Source organism: Schistocerca nitens, chromosome 3, assembly GCF_023898315.1.
Source record: "Schistocerca nitens isolate TAMUIC-IGC-003100 chromosome 3, iqSchNite1.1, whole genome shotgun sequence".
In the NCBI taxonomy this organism is placed as follows: domain Eukaryota; kingdom Metazoa; phylum Arthropoda; class Insecta; order Orthoptera; family Acrididae; genus Schistocerca; species Schistocerca nitens.
The window spans coordinates 619,846,308-619,859,208 of record NC_064616.1 but is presented as its reverse complement, the minus strand read 5'-3'; positions in this window follow the sequence as shown (position 1 = coordinate 619,859,208).

Sequence of the window (12,901 nt, the reverse complement as noted above, 5' to 3'; positions counted from 1 at the left end):
GTTTGGGGATGCACCACTATGCAGCAGCAAAATCCTCTTCCTTCTCCCAGTTCCCGTACTGTCTTTTGTACTACGTCGTGTTGCAGGAGCAGGCTTCGTGTGGAGCTCACTTTACACATTATACACTGTTGGCGGAGCTACATCAACTTGTTCCCATTTCCACTGAATGGTCAAAACATGGTCCTGTCGCACTAAGTCAAGGTCACTCTGTTTCTACACGGGTTGCAGAAGGTGGTGGATATAGCTCTCTCCAACTTCTGCTCAGTTCCTACTTCAACTGGAACGATCACATGTACAAAGCCACAGGGAGGCTGTGCAAAGTCTGAGGGGGTAGTTGCAAGATGCATAACAACTATCTAAAATTTTACTGTAGCTGAAAGGTTCGAAAAATGTGACTCGTTTCGACATAAGAGAGTGCAGGAAATACGTTTCACTAGTGACAGGTATCATTAAAGGATTTCTCCGTAGGATCCAATGGAAGTATGTGGTTGAATGGAAAGACTTGATTCTAAATCCCAGACATCATTTCTGCTGGAGAGTGTAACACTAGAGAGCTGAAAAGCCTGTGTACATTTCTTTCGACCTCAATCAGCACACCATCTAGTGTTTGTGATCCATCTCAATTAACCTTCACCTATAGCCCAGTGGATATATCGCAGAACCTCTGACATGGCACTGAGGCAGAATGTGTTACAAATACTGAAGAAATATCTAGCGGCAACATGAGGGAGTTGCAAATACTGGTGTCATACCACATTCCTTAGCCGAATCACTTTCTAAATTCAGTGATTTTATCATGAGGTTGCATCGTCGGCTACGTGTAGCTGCACTGTTGGTCTGATAATATACACTCCAGCGATCACCATCTATATTCAGTGTTGTGGTATTTGCCTGGAAAAACCACTTCATTTGGAGGTAATGCCAAACCTCTATTTATAAAGCAAGTATAGCTTTTAACATGGATAAGTGTGTGCACCTGTAGAAAAAAGACCGATAGTGATAGTAATATGGTCGTTGCGATAGTTTTTTTAACATATGACGGTTTGTAAGGGGATTACGCCTCTCTTCATAAGACACAGTGGTACCACTTGCAAGAAAAACTTTTGAGACATGTCCACCTATCACTGATTTTCTTTCAGTATTATTTCGTATCGCCAGCAACCAGTTATTGGCAGAGTATTATACTTAGTAGTAGGAGATGCATGATAGGTTTGCCTTGAGCATCAGGCTTATAAAGGATGTATGCATGTGTTCCGACATGTGCAAGGGGAATGACTATGTCCAGTTGTAAGGAAGGTATGGATTTGATGTGGAATACTGTGACAGCAAAGGGGAAAGTATGTCAAGTCATAAGAATGGTACAGATATTTCTATTTCCAGAGCTACGGCCATCAGCAGGGTGTATTTCCGATACTTCGCTCATTTTCGAATGTCGTCCAATTGAGACCATGATCATAATATTTAATTGTAAGTACAATGATACAATGATAAAATATATATGTGGCCAGTTTCCTAGGATGATTCTGTCTTCGCCGACGGCCTGTGGTGGGAATGGTTCATGGTTACGGGTAACGGTAGGAGCTGTCCGAATGGAGGGAATGCAGGAATGTAGCTGACTTAACCGTGTCGTTCTCTAGACGGCCGAATAGCAAACTAATATTTAGTATGTGTTGGATAGCTATCATGGTCGTGTGGAAATTTGAGAAGATTCAATGTGGACACGTGTTTGGGCTGGACCACTATTCCCTCCCGTGTAAATTTTCTCGTTGACTGCTGCTACACTTTTCGCGCCTTTATTTAGTTGAAGGGACATCGATTGTGGTGTGTGCATCTAGCAGGTGAAAGACGGGTGGTAGACACGATTGCTGGTTATCTAGACGTGAGAAACACCTTAGTTGACTTTGTAAATGATAAGAATGATTTGGAATCTGTTACATCACCGACATCAGTATTTGTGGTTGGAAATATCAGTTTCCTCGACTTTTTCGAGTTCTCACGTAAAGGTCTTCACAGACGGGATAAAGTTCTAGTTATTCAGTGGTGTACAGCACGCTCCACCTCGCTAAAGTTTCGGGTTTCTAGAGAAATAGTTTCCAGTCTGTTTCTTTGGAATTATACTGTGCGAGTGATACTACTGCTATGCAAGCAATATTGCCATGTGCTTGATATCGAGAAGTATCGCATAAATGGTATGGTATTCTAGCAAACCATGTGAGATTAAATATGTTCTTGTAATCTCAGAGTATGGAGATGAGTGTAGAAAGGAAGCAACCAAGCATGTCAGGGCCAGAAACATTAACGCCTTTGTGCCAAGGGAAAATGAGCCCGTCTTTGTACAACAGTTCATAGGGTAACCTCGGTCCTCTGAGGGCACTCTTGTCACATGTTGGGAGTAAATGACTTGTGACCATCGAGGCTGTGGTGGTTGACCGCCAGACCATGTGGGAAAATATCTGGTGCTGTGAGGAGTACATATGGTGAATGTGCCTATGCTGTCTGTCTTCGCAGTATATGTACGAGTGTCTGGCAGTCGATAGCTATATGAATGATACAAAAGGGGCGATTTTGTTTGGCACAGGATACGAATTGTATGTTTACTACATCAACACAGTATATGGTGATATATTGTCGGATTGGACATCGGTTTCACGCTCTAATATTCAAGCTTCCATCATCAGTGGCAGAGCAGTGTAATTGATGAAGAGTCTTTCCATATTTGACAATCTGTAGGACACTCTTGCAGGGTTTAACTGCCAGCGCAATATGGCGATCTGTAAAAAATAGTTTTGCCACTGAAAGTGTAGTCTGCAGAAAGAAAAAGGCAACATAAGTAATTTGGCAGGTAGATTCAGTAAGAGCCTATAATAATGCTCCATTCATTCACAAGACATCCTTTGTGCCAGGACGTAGGAGCCTCTACATAGCGGTCAGAACGATTGCGTTTTGGAGATGTTTGTTGATAGCAGGACTTAAAGATTTCCAGGAAGGGTAACACTTGATGGACAGTGTGCCATGCTAGGACCATCAGGAGGAATGCGTTCGGAGTTATTCTGTGCTATTTTCGTAAACAGGTTCTATTAGGACAAGAATTACCATAGGGACAAGCTGAGATATCACGAAAGCTCCTACAAAAGCGACCATTAACTATTTCTGCAACACTTTACAATTTCCGAGAGGTTGACTTGGCTCTTATTTACATAGCCGTGTGACATCAATATAACACTGAGAACCTTTTAGACGCATCTGCAATTGTGAACATTCTGGGCTATTTTCGTAAACAGGTTCTATTAGGACAAGAATTACCATAGGGACAAGCTGAGATATCACGAAAGCTCCTACAAAAGCGACCATTAACTATTTCTGCAACACTTTACAATTTCCGAGAGGTTGACTTGGCTCTTATTTACATAGCCATGTGACATCAGTATAACATTGAGAACCTTTTAGACGCACCTGGAATTGTGAACATTCTGGGCTATTTTCGTAAACAGGTTCTATTAGGACAAGAATTACCATAGGGTCAAACTGAGATATCACGAAAGCTCCTACAAAAGTGACCATTAACTACTTCTGCAACACTTTACAATTTCCAAGAGGTTCACTTGGCTCTTATTTACATAGCCGTGTGACATCAGTATATCATTGAGAACCTTTTAGACGCACCTGCAATTGTGAACATTTTGTGGTGATGCATCACCCATGCTGGGTAGGTAAATGCGTGCACGGCTAGACGCAGCTCGCATGCCCCATTAGGATCGCTAGGAACAATGCACCCTGTGTTATTCTGGGAAACATTGGCACAGAGTTCCATAGCGCGACCTGTGACATGAGAATAACATTGAAAACCTGTTAACTGCGTCTGCGAGGGTGAGTCGCTCAGCAATTAGGTCTTCGCTGGACCACAGGTAGAGAGGCATTGCGCCAGCAACAGTAAACATGTGCGCGTAAAGAGGGTGACTTGGTTCTTATTTGCATAGACATGTGATGTCAGTATAACACTCGAAGGATTCTAACTGTATACCCGAAAATAGACGAGACTTCCACCTGCTGACTGTAGGCGAAAGCAGCCTGATAGGAAAGGCTCGCGCCCCTGCGTTCGTCTGTCCAGTGGTGGCTTGTGGCGGCATTGGCGCGTGCGCGGTCTTGCAGCCTCTGAAATGTTGTGGTTGACGATAGTTCGAAAGTGTTTTTTATGTGCAATGAGTGTTTGTGCACTGCATTATTTTGATCTGTTAAAGCGTTGCGAGCGTGTTTGCAGAGCCTTTTACATGAATTATTTTTTGACAATTTACAAGTTGTTTGCATGTCTGTACATCAGTGTACTGCGTTATTTCGGTGATTTACGAGTAGTTTGCAGGTCTGTAGGCTGTGTATTGTGACCCCAAGCACGTCACAGCGAGGTTTTTTGTATTATTGTAATAAATGAACTACAAGAAAATCGTCCTAAATAAATTGTTCCCAAATAAATAAAGTGCACTGCTTCCTATCTCCAGCAGCCCAGTACAGGCTGAGTCCTTTCCCCACCAATACATAAGAAGAGGTGGCGGTCGGATGACTTACGTTAGTGAAGGTAGCTCAAGTGACCATTTTTCTGCCAAAATTTGAACTTTGCGCCATGTTCTTGGGGGGGGGGAGGGGGGGGATGAGAGCGGATTAGGATAGTGGAGGTAGCCCAATTGTTCTGTTTTCCCGCCAAAATTTGAACTTCCCGCCATGACTTCATAGCGATTTTGCCATATCTATCGCCGTCATCTTGAATAAATTTGGCAACAAAGCAAACTGAGGTGGCGTCTTTTGTCCCACTACTCATTCATACTACACTGGTATGAAAAACTTAAGGACGAGAGTAACTGCGTTATGTGTACTGCCAAGTAACATAGCTCACTCAAACTCAGACCATACATAGTATTAACTACTACAGTATAGTACAAAAGATAACTGTAAAAAATATACAATGGGATTTACAAGAAATCATGATTTCATTCATAGACAATAGTTACACTGAAGTCAATGTGATTTATAATGGTCTCCTGGACATTAGAAACTGTAGGACATGGTTTTTAACAGGGTGTGTGATCACCACATATGGCGATGCATGCTCTGCAATGTGCTCCCATTCTGGTCACAAGGTTGGCAACGAATTCTTGTGGTAAAGTATTCCATTCCTCCACAAGTGCGGTTGACAACTATTTGATGGTCGTTTGTGCATGTCGATGCACTGCAATACGTCGCCCCACCACATCCAACATGTGCTTGATGCAATTGAATCCAAGGGAATGGGCAGGCTAATCCATTCCCCAAATGTCTGCTTATTCTGAAAGCTCCTGCACCTGCAATGTTTGATGCAGTCACGCTTTCTCATTCATAAATATGAAAGCAAGGATGAATACTCAACTGAAAAGACAAATGTTGGGGTGGAGTAGAATGTCACAGTGATGTTGACTGGTAAGTGCACTGTGTTCAAAGACTTGGAGGTGCCACACCCATGCAACATTATGCCTCCCCTCCCCAAAACCATAACATCTGGGCCACCAAAATAATCCTGTTTCACACTGTTCCTGGGTGCATTACATATGGCCTCATATAGCAGTAATGCTCTGCTCCTTCCCAACTTTTGTCGTCTCAGGACTGTATTCAGCCCTGACTTCATTTTCATGGATGAAAATGTGTCACTGCATCGAACAGTGCAGGTGCGTGGAGTCCTTGGAACGAGAAAATATTTGGTAATGCACAGACTGTCCATTCCCCTGCCTTAATTCCCATTTAGTAAGTGTGGGATGTGTTAGGGAGACATATTGCAGCACATCCACGTCCACCAATGACCATCCTGCAACTGACAATTGTGCTGTTGAAGAAATGGAACGTCCTACCAGAAGAACTCGTTACCAAACTTGTGGGCAGCCTGGGAGCACACTGCAGAGCATGCATTGCTGTCTATGGTGATCACACCCTATTAAGAGACATTTGATGCCTTTACGATGTCCAGATTTCTGCTTGAAACTCAGAACATATAAGTATCAATTATGATAAATTAATGATCACTTAACAATTTTCTAAAATTGTCTTTTTCAAGAAAATACATTTGACTCTGAACTAAAATCAGTCTAATTGCACCTCACAATTGGATGAAGACTTTTCACCATAACGAGAATGTCTGTTTGATTCTTCAACCTAACGTTTCCTGAATCATGACTTTTTTTAGAGAGAGGGAGGAGTGTCAGTATCACACCAGCCCGCAAATGGGTAAAAAAAATTTACAACACTAAAGACTGTCACCAATGAAACAAGCCACTTGTAAGGAGACAAACAGTTAACTGTTGGCATTTAAAAATTCAGTTTCTGTCTTTCTTTTAGCCTCTAAAAGATGACTAAGGGTGTGATACTGCCCCAACCCCACCCTGAATATTGCTTGAATATGCCACACATATTGGAAAATAAAATATTTTCTTTGGCTTTGGCGTTCTGTTTTCTGATATGTGTTGCATGTAGTGTGCACTGTTTTGCTTCATGTGGTTCGCTCTGGCAAAAGAGTTCCTTAAAGAATTGTATCTCGCATATTCGTCAGCCACCAAATTAATGAAATGGAATATCTTAACTTAGTCTCATATTTGGCATTCTCAATAAACCAATTTTTACAATGAATTTGTAGACCTAAATAATTTGTTTTTCAAATTAAAATGAAATTTCAGGCAATAAAAGAAAAAAAGGAAACAGGCAGCAATGGGAGAAACCATAAGGAAGAAGAAGTGAAAAAGTGGGGAAACTTATGTTAACGGTAAAGGAAAGACTGTCGCAGGAAAGACATTTGTTGATATTAATTGTTCATGTAGAAAAAAATGCTGGCAAAAAATAAATTGTGAGGAGAAAAGAAAGTTTTTTTGACACATTTTATGGAAGTGGGTCTTGGGATGAGCAGACATCAATAACATATGGTTCAGTTAAAAATGCTCCCACCAAAAGGAAGCGTTCTAAAACCGACAAGAAGAAGTTTTGTAGGAACTATTGTATTCCTAGTGTGGATGGAAATGACGTGAAGGTAAGCAAAGAAACTTCTCTAAAGACACTGCAGATTTCTGGCAGCAGGGTGCATCAAGCCACAGCCAAAGCAAAGATAACTATTTAAATGACCAGTATGGAAAACACATACCACATAATAAAAGTGCTGACTCAATGATTACTCACATCCATAATCATATTAACAGTTCTCCCACTACATCGAGTCACTACAGCAGAAGAGATTTGTCAAAAAAGTACTTGGACAGTAGATTTAATCTTACTTTGGTGTACAGATTATTCACTGATAAGCTGAAAGAAGAAGATCCCAATGTTAAACCTCCCAGCTAATCACTATACGAAAAAGTATTTGAGACTTCAGTCTCAGTTTCAAACCTCCTCCAAAGGATAGATGTCAAACATGCGACAGGCTAAACATGCTTATTACAGCAGAGGAGACACTTAGGCCTGGTGAGGTAGACATTGAGAAGTTACGAAGATTACAAAAGGAACAGGAATTGCACCACAGGAAGGCTGAAGCTGCAACAGGTTGTCTGAAAAGGGATATGGAGAATTCCAAGATGGAAGATAATCTTACAGTTTTTTCAATTGTTTCGCAAAAAGCATTACTGCTGCCAAAATTGACAACAGGTGTTTCATACTATAAATGTCAACTCTCCTGCTTTAGTATAGGAATTCATGACTTTAAAAGTGGAAAGGCAGCAATGCATTGCTGGAATGAAAGTATTGCTTCAGGGGGAGCTCAAGAGGGGAGCTCTTGTGTATTGAAGCATGCACATTGAATCTCATGATATTGGTCCAAGGATGTTAGTATGGTCAGATTCGTGTGTATGTTGGGGGGGAGAGGAATTTTAAAATTATGGCAATTTGAATGTGTTTGGTTCAGAGTGAAAAAAATATCATTGAGGAGATTACCACAAATTTAGTGAACCTGGCCACTGACATCTTCCGAATGACAATGGTTTTGGGAATATAGAGAGGAAACTATGACGTTATCCAAAAATATTTGCCCCACAAAAGCTTCATTGTATTGTTGAGAATGCCAGACTGAAGAAAGTTAAATTTTAAGTTCTAAAAATTGATTGTTGTGATATCGAAAGTACTATGGTACTGGGAAAAGCAATGACTAACAGAAAAGTAAGTCTTTCTGGAGAAAAGATTGAGTGGCTTGGATTAAGGAAGTGAGATTTTCAGAAGAGAAGCAGGAGGTAATAGGGTACAAAAATGGTTCAAATGGCTCTGAGCACTATGGGACTTAACACCTGATGTCATCAGTCCCCTAGAACTTAGAACTACTTAAACCTAACTAACTTAAGGACATCACACACATTCATGCCCGGGGCAGGATTCGAACCTGCGACCGTAGCGGTCACATGGTTCCAGACTGAAGCACCTAGTACTGCTCAGCCACCACGGCTGGCGGAGTACAAATACAGCCACAATGACATGGAAGAATATTCTTCAGAAAATTTCAACAAGCGATTAAACACCCACCACTGTTCTCTCAGTCAAATTGCACTGTCTACACTGTATCCATCAGGGCACCCTCTATTTCCTGAGAAACTGAAAGATATTCAGAGCCTTCTAATGTATGTAACCCCAATACACCATGAATTCTATAAGGTTCTCAAAATGGCTGAAGTAACAGAAAAGAGCAATGGCAGTAATGAAGAAGAGTAATACAGTACCCAAATGGGTAATAGGGGAGCATAGGCATCACCTTATGTATACTCCAGTGTTCTTTCCTAATACCAAAAATTGTTTATTTATGCTGTATTACAGAAATACTAAAATTATTTCTGTGTGTTTCAGTTGCCAAAAAGATCTATGTATGTATGTAAAACAAAAACAAAAAAAACTTGGTGTTTTGTCTCTGAAGTGCATTAATGTGGTGTGAAAACAAAATAACCTGACGTACATGGATATTTCACATTGTTTCTCTGCAGCATTAAGTTTAATAATGTGCTGCAAGGCTCAAAATGCCTGTAAAGGTTTTTCATACACATGCACCATACCACATGTATAGCCATAATATTTTCGAATAAATAAGTTGCTACAAACTCGTAACTTCAGTCTTTTACTTCTCAAAATTAACTAAATGTCACTTAGTTCATTCTGGCATAAGATGACTCATATATCCAATGATAACATTGTGCAACAAAGAATGTTGATCCATCTGTAATGGTGAATGGTGCTTATCAGTCTTCATATGCTTGCAGTATGTTGAACTATAAACTTAATATTGCCATTACGTCCTAATAAAGCATTAATTAGGCCTTATGACTGTTGCTAAAAGTATTATTAGATTTCACTATGGAACAAGCTTATGAAAGATGCCCATAAACACTCAAAAAAACAGGTACTGTTCTTATTTGTGTATACTACACAATACGCTTTATGTATTCCTGAAGCAAAAAGTCTGAGGTGGATTCAGAGAAACTCATGTGAATAACTGGGCATTCACTTCTATTTACTCTCCAGTTGAAAACAATACAGTACTTGAATTGGGGGCTCTGAGAGAACAAATATCTTGCATAAAGTGTCTACAAGTATGGTTACATAGTCGTCTAGGATGGAAAAAACAAGAACTATTTAATAAGTTGTTGACCAAATGCTAAATATAAAGAATGTTTTGGAACTGTTGAATCGTTTAAACAGCAGTAAATGTTTACTAAACAGAGCGTGTTACTATGTGACAAATAGTTCTGCAAAAAATTACAGATTCACAAAACAATCAGTGAGGGTTTGTGAACATGGACTTAGACAGGAATATGTTTATATAATTTGAGATTCCAGTTCTTCCACTCTTGAATATACATGTAAAGTAATGGTTGGTTTTGCACATAAAACCGCAGAGTTCACAACTATTATCTAAAACCAAGTTATTCTCAGAGAAAACTTCATAAGTGAACTAAATCTGAAAAGTATGTTGGATCAAAATAAAATTCTATTTATTGCATTGCCTGTTCAGATGAACTCCAGAATGTAAAGTTTGTGTAGAGTTGAAAAAACTTTTTCAGAACTGAGGAATCATTTACTCACATTGACACAATTTAGACAGTTTATTAAGGAATAACTATGCCATATTTAGTACAACTTTCATATGAAGCATTTTTCTACTGCTCCTTTTTTGTTTTAGTGGTTTGAGTGAACCAAGGAACCATAATTATTTGCGAGAACCTGGCCAAAATTGACACCTGGGTCTTCATCTCTGTAAAAAATGAAATATTTCATAAAATTTAATTGATTACATATGTAAAGTACATAAACGGTACATAACAAATGCACCAAGCATACATTTGCATGAACAGTACCATAAGTATAATAAACTATTCCTTGTGAGGTATTTCATTGAACAGTAGATGATATTGTGGCTCCAGTTGTCACTGTCAGCTGACAATTTTGTCAGTCCTAATGCAAATAGAGGAAAAGAAATTATTTTACACTGATATGGGATATAATGTTTAAGAATCTCAAGATGGAGTTTTCTACCAATCATGTCTTGAGCAAATCGTGACATCAGGTTTAGGTGAGAGCATTACATTATTTCTTTTACAATTAGTGCTACACAATGAGGACAAATTATGTCTGCATCAATTTCCACCTGTTTAAAGTTTATGCCCACAGCACAGACATATTACAACATATAAACTATAAGCAAAACCATACACTGTAATCTATAAATACTTAAATTACATAGTAGGGTACTTTCAGAAGAATAATATTACCATACTAAGTATAAAACATGGTATGAGCTCATCTTTTATGGTCTAAAACAACACCCACAAGGCTTATGGCATCTAGTAGCGATTCATTGTTGCTTCCAAAGCAATGTTTAAATGGCAGGATCTTCAGTCAGTGTAAAACTCTGTGTCATCGGTAAACGAATTTTAGTACACTATGTGACCTATGGTTAGCAAGTGTTCCATTTCAACTGACAAAACAACTATATGTTACATGGTCTTTCCAGTGGAGCCACATGGGAACAACCAAAAATAATGGAAAAGTGCTGACAGCCTACAACTGGATAAGATCTTCCAGCTTCATGCACCTTCTGACACATTTGAACCTCCATAGGTTTGCTTCCACGCCAATTTTTGTCCTACATATGAATCTGGTATCAAGTGATGCCTCACCATCAACAGAAAATACAGTGCCTCAAATATTTGAAAGCAAACATCATATCTGCATCACCTCTACCCACACTTGCCACCAACACGTAGTTATTCTTCCAGCCACATGTCATGGTTGTTAATTTTTGGTCTGTTATCTAAATGTGCGAACAATTCCATACAAAGTACAAGAAGCTGGCACCAAAAACAAAAATGATCACAGAGAATTACTCATCTGTAGCTAACTGATACATGGTACAAATGTATACATAAGAAAGATCTGATATATCAAGTTTTCGAGCTATAGATATTTTTGTAGGTTCTAGGTGAGATTTGCACATACATGCACACCTAGATTGAAATATGAAAGTATCTATTTTGTGTGTCAAAGGGACTAAGATCAGAGGCTCTGAGAAGACAGCACTGAAGCACTAACTGAAGTCACCTGTGCCCAAGTAGTGCAAAATTAGTTTTTCTTTTTCTTTCTTTACAATATACCTCAGTGTAGGTGATTGAGAGTGTAATCCATAAAAGACAGTAATCCACACACTTCACTTCAGAAGAATCAGGCAGTTCTAAAGAAGGTAATATGACACAGCAAAGACAAAGAGATCCGAAGCCGAATGACAATGCCTGTGACAGGCGTCTAGGGATAACGGAAATGAGGACGCTCGGCTACTGAGCAATGCAACAGATGTCTCAGCTGCTTTTTAGCTCGGGAAGTCGAGCAGTCAACTCAAAACAACCGTCCACTGAAGATCTGTTACAAACGCGTCACTCTTTTTTACGATTTCTTATGATTAAATGTCAGTTAATGACCTATTTGTATTAAAAAGCCTACATTTCGTCACATTATAGTTGTCACCTCGCTTGCTGTAGAGCCTTTAACCTATAAAATGACGCCGAAGTATATTTGGTGCGTGGCTACAGGTATCGTTTCAAAGTATCGAAAATATGAAATTCTTCACAATACAAAGTAAGCGTTACAAAGACCCCAATCGGTGATTAGAATATTGTAAAGAAATAGCTGTAACAATCAGCTGTGTTCTAAGTGACTGTGCAGTGGATGATTTAAGGAAGAAATTAAATGGACTGTAAGGAGTGTATAGAGATGCTGAATAAATTGTAGGCCACATAAGTGAATGAACTGTATTTATTTGTACTCTATGTAACCTAATCTAACCTTCATAAAATCCTCCTTAAGTGAATTACGTTTTGGTACCCAGATTTCTGGAAGAATACGTGAAATGGTACACTGTGGGGTTTGATTTCTATATTGCAAGCTGGAACAACTTTCGCCTGTTACTAAAATTCTTAAACAAACCACACGACGGTCTTCGGCAGAAATGGCGATTGTGGTTTAAACAGGGAAACACGTCCTACCAGTTACGTATTTTTTCATGGTTAGCACGACGCATTTGAAGCGTTTATTCTCATAATAAAATAAAAAGTTATAAATATGTCCCGTTTTCCGATTCCAGTAAACTGTAAAACGACAACTGCAGGGACGAGAAGCAGAACAACACACATACAAACAACACAAAACACGCAACATACCTATGTAAATACTTGCTCTTGATAATGAGAATAATTTCTCGAAACACGTCGTGTAAAGCAACAAATGATACGTAAATAGTGCAGTCGTTCATAATTTAAATTATGAATGACAGTTTCAGGCCTTCCAGAAACTTCGATTATGATGAATGAAATTAAAAAATGGCATTTCTTAAATGGGTATCTTGCTTGGAAATATGAGAGCTACTTTCATGAGGGCA